This window comes from Akebia trifoliata, chromosome 6, assembly GCF_017979445.1.
Source record: "Akebia trifoliata isolate Shusen 1 chromosome 6, ASM1797944v1, whole genome shotgun sequence".
Classification (NCBI taxonomy): Eukaryota; Viridiplantae; Streptophyta; class Magnoliopsida; order Ranunculales; family Lardizabalaceae; genus Akebia; species Akebia trifoliata.
This window is the reverse complement of record NC_141380.1, coordinates 22,868,352-22,892,993: the sequence shown is the minus strand read 5'-3', so window position 1 is coordinate 22,892,993 and position 24,642 is coordinate 22,868,352.

Genomic DNA, 24,642 nt, shown 5'->3' with positions numbered 1-24,642 from the left:
CAATATAATGGAACCGACCTTGGTTGGTTCGGTTCTATTTTTGCTCGAAATCGAACCAACCCGAACCGAGTTGCACCCCTAATTGAGACTGTACATGGGGAAGTCTGTGGACCCCACATGAATGGTCATATGCTAGCTAAGAAGATCATGAGGATGGGGTACTATTGGTCGACAATGGAGAGTGGCTGCTATCAGCATGTTCGCAAATGCCATCTGTGCCAAATCTATGCCAACAAGATCAATGCTTCGCCATCAGAATTGCATAACATGACTACGCCTTGGCTTTTTTCGCTCTTGGGAATGGATGTCATTGGGCCAATCTCACCTAAAGCTGCAAATGGGAATCGCTTCATTCTAGTGGCTATCGACTGCTTCACCAAGTGGGTAGAAGCTGCTTCATACGCCAACGTCACGAAAAGTAATGTCCTGAAGTTTGTCAAGAACAACATTGTCTGCAGATATGGCCTTTCCAGCGGACTAGTGACTGATAACGCCAAGAACTTCAACAACAAAGACATGATCAAGATGTGCGAAGATTTCCAAATCACTCATCACAGCTCTGTACCTTACAAACCCAAGATGAACGGAGCAGTCGAGGCAGCCAACAAGAATATCAAGAAAATAATAGAGAAGATGGCAGTTACGTACAAAGATTGGCACGACATATTGCCTTTTGCACTTCACGCCTATCGAACCTTATTCAGAACTTTGACTGGGGCAACTCTGTACTCACTGGTCTACGAAATAGAAGTAGTTTTACCTGTATAGGTCGAGATCCCTTCCCTCCGGATCTTAAAAGAAGTAGAGTTAGATGAAGCGGAATGGATTCAAACTCGGTTTGATAAATTGAATTTGATTGAAGAAAAGCGACTTGCAGTCATCTGCCACGGATAGATCTATCAGTGACAAATAGCCCGTGCTTACAATAAGAAAGTCAAGCCTAAGGATTTCTTGTCAGGAGACCTTGTGTTGAAGAAGATTCTGCCAATCCAAGAAGACGCTAGAGGAAAGTTTCGACTGAATTATGGGGAACCATTTATCGTGAAAAAGGTGATGACGGGAGGAGCTCTGATCCTTACAGAGATGGACGGACAAGTATTCCCGCAACCGATCAATATTGACACTGTCAAGAAATATTATGCCTAAGAACTGATCCTAAGATGACGAAAGGCCATCATTGATATCCTGAACAAACTATCTAACCTTAGTCAACCCTTTTGAGCCATCACGTTTATTTCTTAACCTAAGATTGGGGCAAGTCAACAACTACAAAATAATTACAAAAAAAAAAAATTATAAAAAAAATAAAATCAGAAAAATCAAGAAAATACTCTTGGCCCGCATGAGGATAAACTGTGAACGGCTAAAAGTACAAAAAAAATAAAAAAAGGTCAAAAACTCGGACACTTGATCTGAGCTCGACCCAAATCTCCAGCCTAAACAAGTTCGAGAGACGCTAGGAGGAGACACAGATCACATTTTGAAACAAAAATAGACGAACCCCAAGTCCAACCCACTCTAGACAAACCTAAACCTTTTTTGTAACTCTCCACTACCATTAGCCTAAGCCAACATTTCGTCCCAACAAAAGTCCTTTTTGATCGGGGAATGTTCCAGGGCAACACAATGACAATGGCAACATCAATAATCTTGCAACTTGGTCCGGAACTCCAAAGTCTTATTAGTCGTTGGAAGACTCGAGAGGGGAATCCAGGTCGGATATTTGAAAAAAAAGAGTACTCAAAGTGTAGAGTAGCCGATCTTGCGGGTCAACTTGAGTTGCCGAGCCACGAATAGTCATCAGCAAACTTGAGAGGGGAATCTAGATCTATTACTCAAGAAAGAGTGCCACTACAAGAGTAGAATCGCCGATCTCCCAGCTCAACTTGAGTCACCAAGCCACAAAGACATAGAGACTCTGAACAGAATTGTAATGTAAAAATCTAAAGATACAAACATAGTCTGAAAGGGCATAGTGAAAACCCGAAAGGGCACTATGAGTAAAAGAATTAGATTATGGCAAGATCAAAACCACTGGCACAATGAAAATCCCAAAAAGGACGTCGATGACCAAAAATGTGGAAACCGGATCTGGTGAAAATCGTAATTGGCACCAGGGGCAATAAGAGTGAACAAAAAAGACAAAAAAAGAAAAAAAAACTCTACTAGCCCGTAAGAGTATAAACTGTGAATGGCAAAAATCTTTCCCAAAACCCATGACCCAAACAGATAATAGTCTTCTAATACCAAGGTACTGGGGACGACTCTAAAGGAACCAAAAGATAATTGACGTTTATATCCCCTGTGTTTGGCAAAAGCATCAAAATTGTCATAACAAAAGATTTTACAAACTCTGAATTTATCGTACTCATTTGATAAAGACATTTCACAAAATTACATTTCAAAATTACTATTTTGGCCGATGATGAAAAATCTAGGACTTATTCAAACTTCGTATTTTCAAGAACAATAGATATACCTTAGGCCAAGTAAGTACAAAACCTATTTTCTTTGCATTAATCTTTCAACGTTTTTGCATACATTCAGTTAATGAAAAGAAAATGCAAAAGTGGGAGTACAGTGCAATCAGTCAAACATCATGGTGAGAAATGAAAAAAGAGTCAAGGCGTTCTTCCAAGGCACGAATTCGGACAGCCTGACTCATCATCACTTTCTCGGCATCTGAAGTATCACGACTCACCAAATATGCTGCAAAATCCTCAAAATGAGGACACTGGGCAAGTCGATCCCTCAACTCAGCAACTTCAGCTCGAAACCTAGTCACTTCACCACCATCACTAGATCTAGACTAAGCAAGGGCAGATGTCAACCGAGCGATCTCTTTTTACATCTTCTTCTTGGATTTGAGCCAGATAGCCTGAATTCGATGATGATTAATCTGAGACTCCTCCACTCGATCTCGATAGTCAAAGAAGGATGAAACACCAGGATGTGTTCGGGAAACTATCGACACTGATGGTCTCCTAGAGATTAGCTCTCGAATCCAATGCAAGTATGCCGGGAATTGGTGTGCTGCAAAGATGGGTCTACTCAGAACCTCAACCCGACCCCATTCTTTTACGAGTCGACTCAAAAGTGCAGTCGACAACAGACCAACCAACTCATTGAAATTCTCAAGGAAGAGCACACCCTGGTCATAGCCAAATTGACGAAGAACCCGAAGTAGTACATAATGGGTTGCCCCGTGAAGGCCAATCAAAACGAGAAAACGGGCACCATCAAATGCTATCACGGGAGACCCTCGAGGTTGGAAGGCCCCAACCCACCTCACTTCTTCATCATCAAGATTGTCGATAAAAGAATACCATTCTTCTTTGCCACCGGAGATGAAGGGAGCAACTCGCCTCGACATCATGAGTACAAGATCGGCGTTAATGCAAAATGGGCGATTAACCACTTCAGTTGAAGCCAGATGATCCATACACCAGAGCTACAATAACAGGAGCATTCTAAACTTTGGAAACTAGCAAGTTCAAATTTAAATTTAAAAACTAAGCTAAGTTCAGAATTTACCTGCAGGAGTGGAACACACCCTCAGAAAACTCGATCGCGATCGAAGAACAAGTTGTAAGGGATTGGAACATCTCGCTCAAAAGCATCAGTGCCAACCGGCAACCCTCCCGGACTTGCTGAATCACGTGAATAATAGAAAGATCTACTATGTCTCCGCCACCAGGAAACAAAACGTTGACTCACCTCCAGCAAAGTGAGAACATTGAAATGAATCAACGGCTTCGAAGGATCCGTGAGGCGTTCAATCAAGAAGGACTTGGACATTATCTTCAAAACCGATCCCCCATCCAGAACCTTCAAAAACTTGCGGCTTATCCCCAAGAAGTCGGAAGCCTCACTTCAGTATCCATCACGCAATGTTGGAATCACGACTGGGCCCGATATCTCAAGCCCCAACAATACTTCAAATTCTTCAATGGTGGAAGTCATCTCGTGCACCCCAAACCGAAAGAAATTAAGCTCAGGGATCCAATACCCCAGCATGGCCTCAATCAAACTACATTATAATGAGACCTTGGGCAAAGAAAGAGTGAACCCCAACTTATTCAAGCACCATTGAGCTCTATCATCATTATCCATACTATCTATCCAACTACTCAAGAAAGGATCAACAATGCCATACCTTTTTAAGTTGGAAAGAGTAGAGGGCACCTCCATGGAGCTTGAGAAGGAGCTTGAGGGAGAAGAAGAGTAAAAATCGCCAAAAATGTGAAAGAGGAAAGTAAAAAGTGAAATGCTAGGGCAAGATGAAGTTGAAACAGGCTTAAATAGAGGGTATATCGTACTGGTCCGTGTTTTAAACACGGATGAAGGAAAAATTGATCCATCTGTACCAAGAGTACGGATAAAATGAAGACAAACCTATCCGTGTTTGAAACACGGATGAGGACAAGTGTAACACATCCGTACTTAGAACACAGATAAAAACTAAAAGGCCTTATCCATGTTCTTAACATGGATAAAATCTTGACAAAGCTATCCGTGTTGGGAATACGAACCAGAACATTTTTCAGCCTTGGGGCCTGAGCCATTTGAGATTTTGATAATTCCGGATTACATAATGGCATCTCAGGACTCAACATCCTAAAATCACATGGAAATGAAAGAATTCCTACGTGCTTGATAGATGCGCTCAAAACTCTCAAAATACATATCGGGCACGTAGGAACTTGCCAGAATCATATTGGGCCAGATCAGGCCTCCAAGAATCACCTCACTCACCATAGATCCCAAACAACTCACGCTACTCGAGAACACACTCGAAAGGTCCTTGGGACCCTTATCGCACCCTGTACCCGCTCGTAAGCTCACCAACACTCAAAAGGATTCAAAAACCCTGATGATCGATATCACGCCTAAAAGCCTCGAATCAATGGCACAGATGATCATAATAATATGACAAATACAATAAAATATGAGCATAAACACACATATATACAAGAGTTTGAAATATTCACATACAACGTCCAAAGACTAATATAAAATGTTTGTTTGTTTACAAGGTACATCAAAAGATCAAATAGAGGGAGGAGCATCGTCTCGAGCACTCTGAGTCTCCGGAATCGCTCCATAAGAGGATCCGGCCACAGCACCAGAACCCGACACCCCGGAAGAAGGTAGACCGTGCATCTGCAGTCGTCCATCGAAATTCGTGAAGAAGAGCTCTGCATCCAGGGCAGCATCCTGCTCTGTGGTCCTAGCAAGATCAGCACCCGGAATGGAGGGTCCAGTGGAGGGGGAGGCCTAAAAATAAAGAAACAGAGCAGATTAAAACACAGGCAGTGATACATGCAGCATATGTAAGGAAATAAACAACTGAAATGCATATACTTACCCTAGGAGGTATCGAAGGCCGTGCAGAGGTGCTCACTCCGTCTCGGCGTCGAGGTAGTCTTGAAAAAATCACATGAAGGAATCAATCAGAACATAATGCCATGAGCTATTATCTATGAAACAGAAAAGAAATGAACAGAAATAACATACCATCTCAGCCTGAAGACGAGACTCTCGCAAGGCCATCTCGAGCTCCAACTCCTGGATGCGAGCGGCCTGCGCCCTAATACGAGCCTCCTGCTCCTCGATGCGAGCAGCCTGTTCCTCCACCTCCGCCCTAGAGGCCTTCCACCTGTTTTTCATCTCCACTGCCCTCGTCTCTTGGGCCTCGATCACATTGTAGCCCTCTCGAAGACGACGAAGATCATCAGCCTGAAAACAAGAAAATCGACCAAGTAAGAATGATAAAAAGTAGAAAATTCTAAAAGAAAGAAGGCAATGACAGAGTACGTACCGTAACGGCATGCTCCTGTAGCAGTACCCCTCCAATCTTGGTAATCCCAGCTCTGGCAGTGACTGCAGGCATGATGCATCCAATGGACGCCTCTCGGAACCATGACTGGTAGTCTCCAGCCCTCACCAGTCCAGCCGCATCCACGCCCATCGCCTGAGCGAGATACTCCTCTATCGTCATAACCCCCGAGATGGGCTCAGGTGGAGCGACAGGAATACAAAAACTCCCGTCATGCTGGACGAATAGACGCTCCCCTAGGTAGATAGATGCCAGGGCTATTAGGAGCAGCCCTAGGAGTGCCCGGGCCCACATTGATCAATGCCGGCTTCGAGATGTGAGTAATCTAACCTTGTCCTTTCTGTTTGACCTTGAAGCTATTCATATCCATTATCTGACTATCTCTTTTGCAGATATTTTCTATTACTTTGCGGGACCTACCCCGTACTGTCAGCTGGAGGTAGGAGGTGAGGAACGCCTATCGACGTAACACCAAGCGACAGCGCTATCCCTTCTTCATCGGAGAGTAGAGGTACACATTTTACCTAGGGGAGCGTCTGTTATTCCAGCACGACGGATAACCCTCGTCTGGATGACGACGGGTAGGCAGATAGAATGGGAAATATACATGAACAAAAATCTGAAAAAAAAAAAAGAAAAAAGAAGGCATCAGACAAAGAATGAGATATGGGGAACGAAATTGAGATCCATTTTACCTCGACAAACTGCCAAAAGAAGGGTGTGGAGATTCCAGCTTCACGAAACGCAGTGATGCCCTCAACTACTAGATCCAGACCAGCAAGAATAGTCTCATAAATCAAACTCCCCCAATCAAAATCGTCGATGTGGTCAATATCATGCATGACTGAGAGGAAAGTGGTAGAAACCAAAGAATCGTCCTCCAAGAAAAAATAGCTACCGATGAGGAAAAGGAAGCAGATACGAAAAATGGTGTCAAAATCTCTATCTCCAAATCGGACCGATCTCTCTCTGTAGGTGTGAGGGGCTCCATCCTCCCCCTCTATCAACAGCAGGCCCATCAATACCTCTGTGCTGATACTCCCCTGCTTCCCCACCATGGAGGCAGGGACTCTGGTGATGCCCAACAACTCACCCACCTCCTGCATCATCAGAATGGTCAAAGGCAAAGGCTCTTCATCCATGGCAATGCCGGTAATAGCAACAAAATCTGAAGGCCTGATGCCTATCTCCACCTCTGGCATATGGAATGAATGAGTTGCTGGGAACCATCTCTCTACCATGGCCAAGAATAGAGGTCGATCTGCCCTAAGAACCGGTATCTGCAAGAAGGAGCCGAAGCCCATCGTAGTGAATTGCATCCTGATATCATCCGAAAATAGGACAACAGTAGCAAGAAATGCACTCCATCTCCCTCTGAAACTGGTTGACGGGTAGGGAGTAGGAATGTCCAATCGAACCAGCATCGAAACATGCCTTCCTAAGCCACAAAGCAAAGAGGTGTCTGGAACCCTCTCGCTCTCCTCCGCAGGGATCTCAACCCTGGGAACCTCTCGGCCCACTTTGCTGGCACCTACGACCCTATCTGCCCGGCCTCGGCCACCACGTCTGCCTCTCCCACCACTACTGCCTGGCAAGTCCTCAGTTGGACCACTCTGAGAGGTACTAGCCTCGTTTGCCCTACTCCCAGAAGAAGAACCAGCTACAGATGACCCAGGCCTCTGTGAGGCTACCTCGGCCAACCATACTCTGTTGCCATCCCATATCCTAAAGCAAAGCCAGCCCGGGTCCTGGGCCTCGCCTTCTCCTCCTTGTCCGATGACTGATGCACTACTTGGCTCTCCGCTCTCTACCCATCTGCAAGATAATAAAATACTGAGCTGACAAAGGAAAGTGTCCTATTTGCTTATCTCGAGGTAACCCAGTCTAAACCAATTCAATCTAAGCCAATCTTAGCCAATCCCAATTAGTTCAGTCCAGCCCTGTCATACCCAGTCAACCCAAGTCAAACCCAGTCAAATCGAGTCAAACCTACCTGTAGACACCCCATTTTTGCATCCGCCTGATTAATCAAGTCGTCAACCCGATCGCAAAGGTTCCCAATGATGGATGTCTATTCTAATGCTTTATTTTGTTACCAGATATGTTTCAGAAATCCGGATGAGGTATCTCGAACTGACTAAACTTAGAAACCACGCTACGCTAGGAAAATACGACCCCAGAAACATAGAAATCATCATCTTGCAAACCAAAAAGAAGCTTCACGCTAAAAATCAATAAAAATGATTAAATTGCCAAAATACCCCTAACCTCAAAACAACCTTAGAGCCTACATTACGCTTAGGAAAATCCGTTCAAACACATAAAACAACAAATCGAAACCAAGTAAACCACTTCGCCAATTTTCACAAAATTTGACAAAATTACGAAAATACCCCTCATAAAGTTCACGATCATTTCATACAAAAAACTTCATAAATGACAAAAACCAACATTCCCATTGAATTCCTTACGAAAAACTGATTCCAAAACATCCTGGAACATTGAAAAATGACTTAAAACGTAAAAAATCCTCTCCGAGGGCAAAACGGTAATTTCACAATTTTCATAATTAAAAAATTCGAAATTAATAAATAAAACATTAAATAATTAAAGTGAAACATTAATGAAATTAATTTAAAAAGTTGAACCTAAAAAATCGATTAATTGGACTCTCAGGCAAAATTGTTGAGGGTTCGTGGGATATTTCTTTAAGGACCCCTCCATTTAGAGGTCCAAAGAATTAAAGATATAATAGAAGGGGGTTCTCCAAAAATTAAAAGTAAATCAAGCAAGACTGAAGTCAAGGTATTAAAGTCAATCAAGTGAGACTGAAGTCAAAATTAAAGTCAATCAAGCAAGACTGAAGTCAAGGTACTAATCGAGTCAATCTCATAAGACTAAGGTCAAAACCCTAAATCAAAACCCTAATCTAAATTAATCAAGTCAATCTCATAAGACTAAGGTCAAAACCCTAAATCCAAACCCTAATCTAAAACTAATCAAGTCAATCTCATAAGACTAAAGTCAAAACCCTAAAACCCTAAAGACTAAGTCAAAACCCTAATTGAAACCCTAAAAGAAACCCTAATCAAACCCTAAATGCTTCTAAAAAACTTTATAAATAGGTGCCTCCACACCCTATTTTCGTATCAAAGAAAAAATCCTAGGAAAAGTAGGTGAATAAGCCTCCACAACCTCCTCAAAACCCTAATTTTGGAGCCCCAACTCCTTCCCTAACACCCCTACTCCGATTTTAACCTAAAAAACACCCAAAAATCTCTCAAAAACATCACAGAAATCCACAACAAATTTGAAGCACTCAGATCCAAGAAGGAGATACCTTACCTCGGAGATCAGGAATCAGATCCGGAGATAGAACGAAGTAAGGAATACGATACAAGGAGCCATTTTAACCAGATCTGAGGGAATAACACTTTTGCAGATTAAAGGTAAATTATTTTCTATTTTTTTTAATCTAGGTTTATCATTAGCAATGTAGATCTATTTGGGATAAGTAGAGACCGGCATTGGCCGGGCGGGGTTGGTGCCTAACACCTTCCAACCCCGTAACATGATCTCCGAATTCAGATTTCTATAGTAGACTAGTTCTTTTTTTATCCATTTAAGGGTCAACTTGGTTCCTAGACCACAATAACTAGGTGGCGACTCCCAAACCTCAAGGGTCAAAAGCGGATCCGCGCACCCCGCGGATCGAGGGCGCTTTCAGTGGCGACTCCACTGGGGACATTGAGGATCAAACTTGAAAACCCCCAAGTATGGGAGCATTGCTAAAATGATCTAATTTTGTTATTTTATTTTTAATTGTTTGTTTATTAGTTTATTTTTCTTGTTGGCTCGATTATTGCTCATCGGTTTGGACTTTGAATATTGGTTTTAATATGTCATTTTATATGGGTCAAGAAAAGGGTTATTTGGAATGACTCTAGATAATGCAAGATTTCAATAAGTTAACTAAAGATGGGATGATAATCATTGAATCGGGATTTTTTTTTATTTTATTTATTTGTAGGTGCATGTCAATCTACCCTCTGGCAATATTTAAAAAAAAAAAAAAAAAAAAAAAAAAAAAACTCTTTATTTGTTGGGATGAGTGTTCTTCTGTCCATGAACAATAAATAAAAAAACAAAAAAAACAAAAAAATTTGGTTTTTAAGTTTCTGTTAAACAGCAGCCACTATTTTAATTTTTTCGGATGGTGTGTCCCCAGTAAAAATCTCTTTTCAATGATCAAACCCTTCATGTTTTTAATGTGGTGGGTGGTGTGCCGTTAGCACAAGAGTGCGTTTTCTACTCTCTATCTTCTTCTCAAATAAGAAGAGAATGAGACAGCAAGAGCATGCAGCAACGTCTCTCTCTCTAACGTTTTCAATAAACCAAGCCCTCGTCTCTCTCTCTCTCGCTCGCTCACTCTATCTCTCTCTCTGGCTGCGACTTGCGATAGTGAGACATGGGGCTGCGACGATGCGTCCTGCGACACTAGTCGTAAAAAATTTCTAGATTTGTCCAAATCCATCTGATTCTGTTGGATGGTTTATAGCCCAAAAGTTAAACCTAGACTTTTTGGTGCAATTTTCGAAGTAGCAGTTCTTCCTGTGTACTGTGGGATGAAGGAAGAGAGAGAGAGAGAGCTTCAGAATTGCAATCATGGAAGATTATGAGCTGAAATATGATCATCAATTCTGTTCTGGCACCACTTTGATGGCACCTACTCTTCATCTTTGAAGCTTCCCTATTTGACACTCTGTGTTTTATTTTGGGAACGTGTTGAAGAGAAAAAAAAAAAAAAAAACAAGCTGCGACAGATGTTTTATTCCAATATTCACAATTTGTTATGACATGTACTGGGGAGGGTGTTCGGCCTTGTGATTTAAGGCTACACTTAATGAAGGAGATTTCAGACATGCCAACTTCTTTGAAGAGAAAGTCATCAAAGAAAGAGGTTTCTCCTAGTGCCACGTGGATTGGGTTTGTGTTTTTGAAGAATAATTGAATGAAGGCATGAGTGATGTTGCTGCCAGCAATATTAAAATGCAAAAATGTGAAGTGTTGGCAGCATGTTGTGTGTTGGCAGCAATTAAAAAAAAGAGAAGCTGAGTTGTGCGTTGCGTGTCATGTTGTAGCAGCATGGCAGCAACATATAAAAATGTGGTTGTGTTGTGTGGTTTGTTGCTGTAGCAAACAAGAAAAAAAACGGGGGGGGGGGGGGGGGTTAAGACTATCTTCACCAAGTTAGTAAGGTTATCTTCCTTGCTAAGGGTCATTGACGCCCCCACGTGGCAGCAATTTTTTTTATAAAAAAAGAAAACAAAAAAAAAGAGTTTTATTGTGTGGTGGCAGCAAGAAGATGGTGGTCGACGTGTGTGTGATGGCGACAATTGAAGATAGTTAGATTGTGAGTATCCTGGCAACAACATAAAAATTTGTGGCCTATATTCTTTTTAAAAATAGGCTAGTCTTACTAATTTAGTATGGTCTCTTCCTTACTAAGGGTTATCAATCTCGCCACATGGCATCCAAAAAAGGTGATCTTTTAAAGGAAATTTTGGTGACGAACAAAATTCCATGAACTTTTAAAGGAAATTTTCAATTTTTAAAAAAAAAAAAATTTTAATTTCATCTTAAACTTTGATTTGAAATTTCATAATCACTCATTTTCAAAATCTTGGACTTAAATTTCTCATTTTTAAAATTGATCTTTTGGATCCAAATATTTTCCAATCAAAATTGTAAAGGTCATGAAATTAGATTATCAATGAGGGAACCACGTGGCCTAATGACCCTTAGTAATTTTGAAATCTTAATGTGTTAGTCGAGATAACCCAAGTTCTCTTTGAGAAATTTGTTGAGTCCTAAATTCAAAAATGCAAAAAATTCCTAAAATTCAAAGAAAAAAAAAAAAAAGAATTTTTTGTGCATGTTTCAATATTGGATCTAATCGATTATTCTGTGCTATGTTCATTGATTATTTGAAATACCATGATCTTAATGGATATATACATGCTTTGATTTCGAATAGGATATTTTGAATATTTCTATATTTTTTATCAATATTTATTCGATATCCACATGTTGATGGCTTGATTGGTTTGATCTGGCCCATGGGCCCACGTGTTTGAAAAAGCCCCGGGCACACCCCACCCTGCTTTGCACACACCACATGCACGTTTACCGCTTTACTCACTTACATGTCCCATTTAGCCAACGTGGCACTAGTGCGTGGCCCGGTCTCTTCGGAGATGCGACGTCATTCATGAAACCCACAACTCCAGTCACGTACCTTAGGGTATATCAAACTGGGGGCATCAATACCATCTGATCAGGTGATTCTGAGAAGTATGTTGATGCACCCAGGCTGGAGCGACCTGAGCCTTTGACCTATTGTAAGCCACACAGTCACATGTCCCGATTGCCAACGTAGTACTAGTACGTGGTCGGTCCCCTCGTGGGATGCCAAACCATTTATGAAAGCTACAACTCTTGACTCGTACCCGTAGATATAAAAGGTAATCTAAGCATATCAATTGCACTTCTTGGTCAAAACCGGTGCCTAAGCAAGATCTTGCCCCGCTGTACCCTACTGTACGAGGGGGATAGACTACGTCTATTCTAGACGAGAGGTATTTAAGTGGGCCCTTGCTCAGCATTGTGCGCCACCTCTCAACTGGAGATCAAATTGGCTGTTTTTGACTTCAGAGAAGTGAATTGAGGTTTTAGATTATCACCTATACGGTATATCAAACCAAGTCACCACGTATCGAAAGGTATATAGGTGTGCTTGGGCAAGGGTGGCCAGATAAAAATGCATTGCACGTAGTAAGCTTAGAGTTTAGAAACCTTCCTAGTAGGTCATGACTCGAACTTATCGTGGGTGTTCCCGGGTTGTTCAGTGAATGGAATATTATGAGACCTTGTGATTGTTGTGAATGATGAGATCAGAATGCGTGTGAATGATGAAATGGATGTATGTGAATGATAAGATCAGAGTATATGATTGTCCTCAAGGATAAAAAAATGTTGTTTTTGAAAATCAAAATGGGTGCACCGACCCAATAAAAAATCCATCTCTTGCAAATGATCAAGCCCAATCCAACAATCCTGATGGACCGGGCCATTTAAATCGAAATAGAAATCAAATTTTCAAAGAAGAAAAATAGTTTACAAAGGGAAAGTATTTTCCAGAAAAAAATATTTTCCAAAAGAAGTGTTTTCCAAAAAAAGTGTTAATCTTTAAAAAAAAATGTTTTCTAAGAAAAAACGTTTTCCAAAAAAATATTTTCCAAGAGAAAATACTTTCCAAATAAAAAACTATTTTTCAGAGAAAAAATATTTTTCAGAAGAAAATGTTTTCCAAAAGAAAAGAAAAAGAAGGAAAAATAATTTGCAAAAGATCTATTTTTGCATGAAAAGTTTTTATGGACCTTGGAAAACTACCAAAAAATGTTGTAAAAAAATAATCAGAATTGTGAAATAAAAACATTATTTTCCAATATTTTTCAAGAGTGTAACATAATTATTTTTCTTCTGAATAATCATTGAATGGATGAATTTTTTAATGGATTGGTGCACAAAATTCAATAAAATCTCAGGGTTTATTTAAAATGTTATCAAGGGGGTGACACTGAAATTGGTTAAATTCACCTTCAAAGAGGTTTAAGGGTTATCATTGTGTCTAAGCTCAATCGTCCATCGTCTAACTAGGGTTGTAAATCCGGTCAGTTAGAGTAAACGTCAATATCAAATCAACAATCAGAAATGACCTCAGAATTTCTCAACATCGCCCAGTTGTTCTTTAAAGATCATAGTGCTTCAATCCTACCGGTTATAAGCAATATCTCAGTCCTCAGTCCTAATCAAACTCGTATGAGTACTTATCTTGAGTTTTCAAGAGTCATTTGGGTTAGCTCGAGTCCCTTTTTCCAGCAAGGTCATGTCTTCCTTAGATTGAGTCTACTCTTTCCTATTGAGTCAAGTTAGTTCATTGAGTCTATAGAGGTGTCTGTTGTCCCATCTGAAATTGATCGGATAAAGGAAATTTTTGAATACCTCGAGCGCATTAACGAATTAACTAATAATTTGATAGATTTCGTTTATGAACAAGAAGATAAGAGTCGGGCTCAACCTTTAATCGAGAAAGGAAAGGTCTTTGACCTCGAAACAAAAAATAATTCCTAAAGAGATTCAAATAGAAACCATCTTATCCCTAAAGGAACACGAGGGGATAACGAATTTACTCAGAAATTTCAAAAGACTTGTTCGTGTGATCATATGAGGGTATGCTAGGTACAAGCTTGGGTGTTGTTCAACACGAAATAGATACTCGTCTATATCGATGGAATTAAAGAAGATGTTATAAAATGTATCAGCACTATCCTTACTACATCTTGAGTTTCAAATCACATATTATCAGTCGATATGGGGGTACCTTTTGAACTGATCTCTGATAATGGGTCGTACTTCAAAGCATAAATCATTATTCTATGTTTAAAGTTGAAGATCCGGAAGCACGAATCATCCCCCTACCGTCCTCAGATCAATGGAACGATTGAAGTAGTTAGTAAGAGTCTCAAGACTATCATCAGGAAAATTGTGTCAATCACATCGAGATTGGTCAGAAAAATTATCATTCACGCTATGGACATATTGAACTTCAATTCGATCCTCTACTGGAGCTACTCCCTACTCTTTAGTGAATGGCATGGAAGCAGTCTTGCCAGTTGAAATGAAAATTCCGTCTCTCAGGGTCTTATTGGAAAATCATTTGTTAGAAACAGATTGGGTTCGTCAGCAGTATGAAGAATTAAACTTGATCGAAGAAAACGAGTTAAAGCCCTGTACCACGTGCAAGCTTATCTAAGAAGAGTCACCTGTGCATTTGACAAGAAGGTCAAAGCTCATCATTTACAAGTCAAAGATTTAACTATCAGACTTCAAAGAAAATTGAACACTCCTCATCGACTATAGGAGAAAGTCTAAATTGGAGAAATTCATTCATTAAGGAAATACTGTTTGGAAAAGTCGTCAGACTTCAAGATCATGATGGAAGTGAACTACCAGAACCAACCAACCTTGACCAGATCAAGCGGTACTACATTTAAGGAGGCCATCTTTGGCCGAATCAATTCTCCTATTACCCAGTTCAATATATCCTTTCTCAACCCTTTTGCAGTATTTTCAACAAAAAAAAAAAAATTTATGCCTTTTTCTTTCTCAGCCAGTTCACCTAACCTAGGGGAGGGAAAAATCTGAACTACGTTTTGGTCTGATCCCAAAAATTTGGGGTACGTAGGCAACCTGAGAAGTTACTTTAGGCCCGACCACATCAAAATAAAAAATAGATTCCCTGATGAAGAAAAAATCTAAAAAAAAAAAATGCAAAAAAATATAATCCAAAATGGGGAAGAAAATTCAAGAAAAAGTTTAAATGAAATGCCACACAAGGGGCATTTGGGTTTTTGAACCTCAAAATCCCTTTCATTTTATGCCTAGTCCCAAGCCTACCTATAAAAGTCCTCCTAAGTACCGTGTGAAAAAGTCAAGGAGGGTAGTAGAACATGATCAGACAGTGATTCTAGAAGGTCAGAGGAAAAGAAAAAAAGATAAAAAAAAAATGATGAAGCCTGCTAAGTTGAAAACCCGAAAAGGGCGACTTAGGCAAAAATTAAGGCAAGCTCGCAAAGTTGAAAATCTGAAAGGACAACTTTGGCAACAATCAGAGCCAAGAAAAAAAAGAAAAAGCTTACTAGATTGAAAACCTGAAAAGGCGATCTAGGCAAAAGTTAGAGCAAGCTCGATAGATTGAAAACCTGGAAAGGCGATCTAGGCAAAAGTTAGAGCAAATAAAAAAAAATAGAAGAAAATCCCAAGCTGAGAGCAGTTCGAGCTAAAACATCAGAAATCCGAATAATCAAGTTCAATACTCAGCTTAAACCAGGCATAGATTCAGAAGCCACAAGTATCTTGTCTATGATCGATCTGAAAATTCTTACTTCCCCAAGTGAACCAATGGAGAGAATGATGAATTCTATGATGAGTCTCAAAGGAAAATATTTTGTTCTCTTGAGCCTGACTCAAAGTCTTTAATAAAATTAATCAAAATTAAAAGTTGGATCTTTATTGCGCTTGTGGTAATCAAATATTTCAAACCCTCATACAAGGGGCATTTTTTCTTTTTCCTCTAGATATGTAATTTCCCCCCTTATACTAGGGGCATTTTTTAATGATGTGCTCAATTATTTTCAATGCCATGTTTATTGTCAAACTAGGGATATTTTGTTCTTGGAGCAATGTTAATCCTAAAAACCTCAAACTTAAGGTTACCTTCTTGATAACAGTTCTTCAAAAAACTCTTGAGGTTTAAAAGTAATAAAAACTCAGGTTTTAAATCCATAAAACTTTTGGATAAATCCTTGAGGTTCAAACAAAAGCACTTCGGATCTCACATTTGACTGTGTCCAGAAATCAACTAATATGGTATTCCCAGATCCAATCATTCCTGGATTCGATCATTTCTCTTCCAGATTCAGTATCTTCCAGATTTATTCAATTCACTCTAATCAGTCTTTTCCAAATTCATTCTTTTTTTCCCAAAAGTCTTTCATTCCTTTGTCAATTTTGCTCAGATGCCGCCAAGGGTTATCTTGGATTTTGCTCAGTCTCCGCCAAGGGTTATCTTCGATTTTGCTCAGTTTCCGCCAAGGGTTATCTTGGATTTTGCTCAGTTGCCGCCAAGGGTAATCTTGGATTTTGCTCAGTCTCCGCCAAGGGTTATCTTGGATTTTGCTCAGATGCCGCCAAGGGTTATCTTGGATTTTGCTCAGTCTCCGCCAAGGGTTATCTTGGATTTTGCTCAGATGCCGCCAAGGGTTATCTTGGATTTTGCTCAGTCTCCGCCAAGGGTTATCTTGGATTTTGCTCAGTCTCCGCCAAGGATTATCTTGGACTTTGCTCAGTTTCCGCCAAGGGTTATCTTGGATTTTGCTCAGTTGCCGCCAAGGGTTATCTTGGATTTTGCTCAGTTTCCGCCAAGGGTTATCTTGGATTTTGCTCAGTTGCCGCCAAGGGTTATCTTGGATTTTGCTCAGTCTCCGCCAAGGGTTATCTTGGATTTTGCTCAGTTGCCGCCAAGGGTTAACTTGAATTTTGCTCAGTTGCCGCCAAGGGTTAACTTGGATTTTGCTCAGATGCCGCCAAGGGTTAACTTGGATTTTGCTCAGTCTCCGCCAAGGGTTATCTTGGATTTTGCTCAGATGCCGCCAAGGGTTATCTTGGATTTTACTCAGTTTCCGCCAAGGGTTATCTTGGATTTTGCTCAGTTGCCGCCAAGGGTTATCTTGGATTTTGCTCAGATGCCGCCAAGGGTTATCTTGGATTTTGCTCAGTCTCCGCCAAGGGTTATCTTGGATTTTGCTCAGATGCCGCCAAGGGTTATCTTGGATTTTACTCAGTTTCCGCCAAGGGTTATCTTGGATTTTGCTCAGTTTCCGCCAAAGGTTATCTTGGATTTTGCTCAGTTGCCGCCAAGGGTTATCTTGGATTTTGCTCAGATGCCGCCAAGGGTTATCTTGGATTTTGCTCAGTTTCCGCCAAGGGTTATCTTGGATTTTGCTCAGTCTCCGCCAAGGGTTATCTTGGATTTTGCTCAGATGCCGCCAAGGGTTATCTTGGATTTTGCTCAATTTCCGCCAAGGGTTTTCCCGGAACTATGCTCAGATGCCGCCAAGGGTTTTCTTGGAATTATGCTCAGATGCCGCCGAGGGTTTTCTCGGAACTATGCTCAGATACCGCCAAGGGTTTTCTTGGAATTATGCTCAGATACCGCCAAGGGTTTTCTTGGAATTATGCTCAGATGCCGCCGAGGGTTTTCTCGGAACTATGCTCAGATACCGCCAAGGGTTTTCTTGGAATTATGCTCAGATACCGCCAAGGGTTTTCTTGGAATTATGCTTAGATGCCACCGAGGGTTCTCTCGGAACTATGCTCAGATGCCGCCAAGGGTTTTCTTGGAATTATGCTCAGATGCCGCCGAGGATTTTCTCGGAACTATGCTCAGACGCCGCCAAGGGTTTTCTTGGAATTATGCTCAGATGCCGCCGAGGGTTTTCTCAGAACTATGCTCAGATGCCACCGATGGCTTTCTCGGAACTATGCTCAGATACCGCCAAGGATTTTCTTGGAATTATGCTTAGTTTATAGTTACTTCATGCTCAGATTTGACTCATTTCCAACTCAAACTCTTTGAAATCTATCTCAGATTTTGAGCCCACACACTTGCACAGTTGTTATATCAGTCAAGGAGAATTTTTTTTAAAATTCAAGGATCTGACACTGCCAGTGAGAGCTCGTGCTCAAGGACCTGACATTTTTTTAAGTTCGAGAAGAGTTTTATGCTCAATGATCCGAATACCCCGACGAATTGTTAAATCAGGCTGCAAAATGAACTGTCACTAGCTTTGGCATTCGGATATCGCACTAATCTACCAAGATAGATTTGCTATCTAGTTTGCTTCAACCCTCTGCCAAAGAGGGGCATCTGTAGACACCCCATTTTTGCATCCGCCTGATTAATCAAGTCGTCAACCCGATCGCAAAGGTTCCCAATGATGGATGTCTATTCCAATGCTTTATTTTGTTACCAGATATGTTTCAGAAATCCGGATGAGGTATCTCGAACTCACAAAACTTAGAAACCACGCTACGCTAGGAAAATACGACCCCAGAAACATAGAAATCATCATCTTGCAAACCAAAAAGAAGCTTCACGCTAAAAATCACTAAAAATGATTAAATTGCCAAAATACCCCTAACCTCAAAACAACCTTAGAGCCTACATTACGCTTAGGAAAATCCGTTCAAACACATAAAACAACAAATCGAAACCAAGTAAACCACTTCGCCAATTTTCACAAAATTTGACAAAATTACGAAAATACCCCTCATAAAGTTCACGATCATTTCATACAAAAAACTTCATAAATGACAAAAACCAACATTCCCATTGAATTCCTTACGAAAAACTGATTCCAAAACATCCTGGAACATTGAAAAATGACTTAAAACGTAAAAAATCCTCTCCGAGGGCAAAACGGTAATTTCACAATTTTCATAATTAAAAAATTCGAAATTAATAAATAAAACATTAAATAATTAAAGTGAAACATTAATGAAATTAATTTAAAAAGTTGAACCTAAAAAATCGATTAATTGGACTCTCAGGCAAAATTGTTGAGGGTTCGTGGGATATTTCTTTAAGGACCCCTCCATTTAGAGGTCCAAAGAATTAAAGATATAATAGAAGGGGGTTCTCCAAAAATTAAAAGTAAATCAAGCAAGACTGAAGTCAAGGTATTAAAGTCAATCAAGTGAGACTGAAGTCAAAATTAAAGTCAATCAAGCAAGACTGAAGTCAAGGTACTAATCGAGTCAATCTCATAAGACTAAGGTCAAAACCCTAAATCAAAACCCTAATCTAAATTAATCAAGTCAATCTCATAAGACTAAGGTCAAAACCCTAAATCCAAACCCTAATCTAAAACTAATCAAGTCAATCTCATAAGACTAAAGTCAAAACCCTAAAACCCTAAAGACTAAGTCAAAACCCTAATTGAAACCCTAAAAGAAACCCTAATCAAACCCTAAATGCTTCTAAAAAACTTTATAAATAGGTGCCTCCACACCCTATTTTCGTATCAAAGAAAAAATCCTAGGAAAAGTAGGTGAAGAAGCCTCCACAACCTCCTCAAAACCCTAATTTTGGAGCCCCAACTCCTTCCCTAACACCCCTACTCCGATTTTAACCTAAAAAACACCCAAAAATCTCTCAAAAACATCCCAGAAATCCACAACAAATTTGAAGCACTCAGATCCAAGAAGGAGATACCTTACCTCGGAGATCAGGAATCAGATCCGGAGATAGAACGAAGTAAGGAATACGATACAAGGAGCCATTCTAACCAGATCTGAGGGAATAACACTTTTGCAGATCAAAGGTAAATTATTTTCTATTTTTTTTAATCTAGGTTTATCATTAGCAATGTAGATCTATTTGGGATAAGTAGAGACCGGCATTGGCCGGGCGGGGTTGGTGCCTAACACCTTCCAACCCCGTAACATGATCTCCGAATTCAGATTTCTATAGTAGACTAGTTTTTTTTTTATCCATTTAAGGGTCAACTTGGTTCCTAGACCACAATAACTAGGTGGCGACTCCCAAACCTCAAGGGTCAAAAGCGGATCCGCGCACCCCGCGGATCGAGGGCGCTTTCACTACCCAACTCAGCCAAACCCAGTCAACTCAAGTCAAACCTACCTAAGTCAATCAAACCTATCCCATCTGAGTCAAATCCAATTCAATACAGTCAAACCTATCCCATCTGAGTCAAATCCAAATTCAACTCAGTCCAACCTATTCAATCTGAGTCAAATCCAATCAACCCAAGTCAAACCTAGTCAATTTGAGTCAAACCTATCCAACTCAGTCAAACCCAGTCAAATCTGAGTGAACCCATTCAACTCAGTCAAAAATAGTTCATCTAAGTCAAACCCATTCAACCAAAGTCAAACCTAGGTCAACTGAATCTAAAACCCAGTCAAGACTCCGTCAAAACTCAGTTAATCCGAAACCCATTAAACCCAGTCAACTCGGTCGAAATCCGGTTAGCTCAGTCAAAATCTAGTTAACCCAGTCAAACCCAGCTCGACTCATCTAGCCCGGTCAACCCAAGTCAGTTCAACCAGCCCAATCCACCCAAGTCAGACTTAGTCGAACCTAGCAAAACCTAGTTCAAACCTATGCAAACCCCCCTATCTAATCAAGCCTATGTCCGGGCCTAGCCAATCAATCATTACAATGTGATAAGGTGTTAAGTATGGGCGTTCGATACCAGTCATAATGGTCAAGCAAAGATGAACGAAAAAAAAATGCAACAAGCATTAAAAACAAACCATTCTAAATCAAAAGCATGTTAAGATGAGCGAAAGAAAAGAAGGGAAAAATCGATTCGCTTAAACTCCCATCTCAATCCCGTTAACAGTCCACATCCTCACTCCAAACCATCTTTAATCCTCGCTAAAACCAATCTCTAAAACCAGCCCCATTAGACAGCCCTATTACCCAAACCAGTCTCAACACAATCTCCCCTCCACCTTTACCCAAAACAAATCCCAAACAATTCCCTAATCCATGCCTAACCCAGTCCCCAAAACCACCCTCAATGACAACTATAAACAATTCATAAACATTCTAAATCCTCACCCAAACGATTCATAAACAAGCCTCACCCAGCCCCAAATGCCCAGACAAAATAACCCATAAACCACCCTAAATTCTCATTCAAAGAAATTTGCTACAGCTCCACAAACCACTCCAAACAACACCCAAACCACCTTACTTTTCGTCCAAAATCCTAACTTGATCCCGTCCATAACAGTCCAAGGCCATTCCCTCAAAACCATTCCTAAAAACTACCTTTAAAGTCTTCTCTTGGAAGATAAACTCAAAACCACCAACTGCCCCCCCTCATTAGGCCATTTGTACATCCCCAAACTCGGTCCATCAACCACCAAACAACCGAGCTATCCTCCATCCCATCATCAATCCATCCATCCATCCTATCACCCGTGACTTTAACCCTCAACTTACGAATCAATCCCGAGACCCTTTCACCCTTACCAAATTCCCAAACATCCTAGGAAATTCTCACCAAAATCCACCCTTACCATTGAAAGCCCCCTCGATCCGCGGGGTGCGCGGATCCGCTTTTGACCCTTGAGGTTTGGGAGTCGCCACCTAGTTGTTAAGGTCTAGGAATCAAACTGACTCTAAAAAAGGCAAACTAATCTACGAAAGAGAAAAAGAGTTCGGGGATCACGTTACGGGGTTGGAAGGTGTTAGGCACCAACCCCGCCTGGCCAAAGCCGGTCTCTACTAACTTTCCAAATAAATCACATTGCTAAAAACCTAGATAAAAATAAAAATAAAATTTTTTATACTTTTCCGATAGCAAGGATTTTGTTACCTCAGATCTGACAAAAACAGCTCCTTGTACCGTACTCTCTTGCTTCTTTTATCTCCGGATTTGATTTCGGATCTCCGAGGTAAGGTATCTCCTTATTTTTGGATTTGAACTCTTCAAGTTTGTTGTGGATTTTGGGATGTTTTTGGAAGACTTTTAGGTGTTTTCTAGGCTAAAATTGAAGGAGAGATATTAGGTAAGGAGTTGGGGTTCCAAAATTAGGTTTATGGGATGCTATGGGGGCTTCTAGACCTACTTCTCTTAGGGTTTATGATTTGATACGAAAATAGGGTGTGAGCACCTCTATTTATAGATATTTTTAGGGGTTGATTTGGATAGAGTTAGTATTTAATTAGAGTTCTTTTAATTAGAGTTATGTTTTAGTTAGATTTATTTTAGGTAGAATTGTGTTTTAATTAGAATTGTTTTAGGTAAAATTGTTTTTAAGTTAGAACTCTATTAGATTGAGTTATTATTTAATTAGAACTCTATTATGACTTTTGATCTTATTTGATTGACTTTTAATGTTTTGACTTTAGTCTTAATTGATTGACTTTTAATATCTTGACTTTAGTCTTGTTTAATTGATTTTAATTTTGACTTTAGTCTCACTAGATTGACTTTAATACCTTGACTTCAATCTTGCTTGATTTACTTTTAATTTTTGGAGAACCCCCCTCCATTATTTCTTTAATTCTTTGGACACCCAAATGGAGGGGTCCTTAAAGAAATATCTCACGAACCCTCAACAATTTTACTTGAAAGCCCGATTGATCGATTTTTTAATTCAAAATTTTAAATTAATTTCATCAATGTTTCACTTTAATTATTTAATATTTTATTTTTTAATTTCGGAATTTTTAATTATGAAAATTGTAAAATTACCGTTTTGCCCCGGAGAGGACTTTTCACGTTTTAAGTCGGTTTTTAATGTTCTAGGATGTTTTAGAATCAATTTTTCGTAAGGAATTCAATGGAAATATTAGTTTTTGTTATTTATGAAATTTTTTGCGTGAAATGGTTGTGAACTTTATGAGGGGCATTTTCGTAATTTCGTCAAATTTTGTTAAAATTAGTGAAATTATTTATTTGGTTTCGATTTGTTGTTTTATGTGTTTGAGAGAGTTTTCCTAAGCGTAACATAGGCTCTAGGGTTGTTTTGAGGTTAGGGGTATTTTGGTAATTTGGTCAATTTTTAGTGATTTTTATCGTGAAGCTTCTTTTTGGTCTGCAAGATGATGATTTCTATGTTTCTGGGGTCGTATTTTCCTAGCGTAGCGTGGTTTCTAAGGTTTTGTCAATTTGAGATACCTCATCCGGATTTCTGAAACACATCTGGTAACAAAATAAAGCAATGGAATACACATCCATCATTGGGAATCATTGCGATCAGGTTGACGAGTTGATTAATCAGGCGGATGCAAAAATGGGGTGTCTACAACCATTCTTCATGAATCAACCAAACCATCCACAAAGACAAAGCAAAAATCCATATCCAATCAAATAATTAAAGAGAAGCAAATAAGGCATGATGGCAATAACCGATAACACTAGTTCAAAACATGATAAAGTGCTCAAAGAATTACATGAACAAAAAGGGCAAAAAGAAGTGGCCATGTTTTAAACAAACTGAATGTTTCTATATGAATTAAACAATGAAGAATAGACCAAAAATAAAAGGGAAAACTCACGGCGAAGTCGAACTTCTCACAATTTTAAGTCGCTTCCACAAACACCCAAGCAGTCCAAATCCTCCAACGATCAATGTCAAGGTCCAAATCAACGAAATCAATGAGAGGCAAGAAGAGAAATCGTCAAAAGTCGCCAGAGAGAAAGAAAAACCGAAGAAAAACGAAGAAGAACCGAAAATAGAAGGGCGCGAGGCTTAAATCGTTTGAAATTCGTACTGGTCCGTGTTACCAATACGGATAAGGCTAAAATAGCGCCATCCGTGTTCCTGGAACGGATGTAAGAAGTAACAGAGTCGTCCGTGGTTCAAAAATGGATGAGACTGAATCAAAAGCTATCCGTGCCTCAAGCACGGATCAGTCAATAAATAAAATAAAAAACGAAGTAAAAATTCATAGAAAAAAAATCAGAAAAATTTCAAAAATCCTTTCGAGTTGCACTCAATTTCAATTTGCTAAACACGACTGAGAAGTACCCAAATTCCAAAAAAAATTATCAAATTTTCATCCAATCCAAGGTCTCACACGAGCTCCGCGCCATTGAGACCAAGGAATCAATAAGGTAACTCTGTCAGACCCCGTGCTTGAGTAACCATTTTCTACAAAAGTCCGGCAATTCGAAGTCGTGTTTTACAAAATTTCGGCTGGCCCGTACAAATAGGGGTTTAGTCTATTCTTTGCAGTTCTTTGCACGTAATTCCTGCAAAGAAGGGCAGCTGTAGACACCCCAATTTCAACGGGTCCTCACTCGAAAGGGCCCAAAAACAGTGATTTTCCGATAAATTTGGCCAACAGGCCTCGAAGGCCCGAAGCATTAATATTTGACATTTTTGACAAATCAAAGTCTCTAATACCTCTCAATGGGTTAGTAAGTCCACCTAAAAGCTCGGCATGCTCCGCTCCATTCTAAATACCAATTTTCTAACAAAATAAGCCAACGGGCCTCTAAGGCCCAAAATGCTGAAAAGTGGCAATTTAATTGAACCAAGGCCCCTAAGACCACCCAATGGTCTAAGGGACCCACCAAAGGGATTGGACCCATCCTATGTTATCCCAACCTTCACCGCTCCACGCTTACATCCAA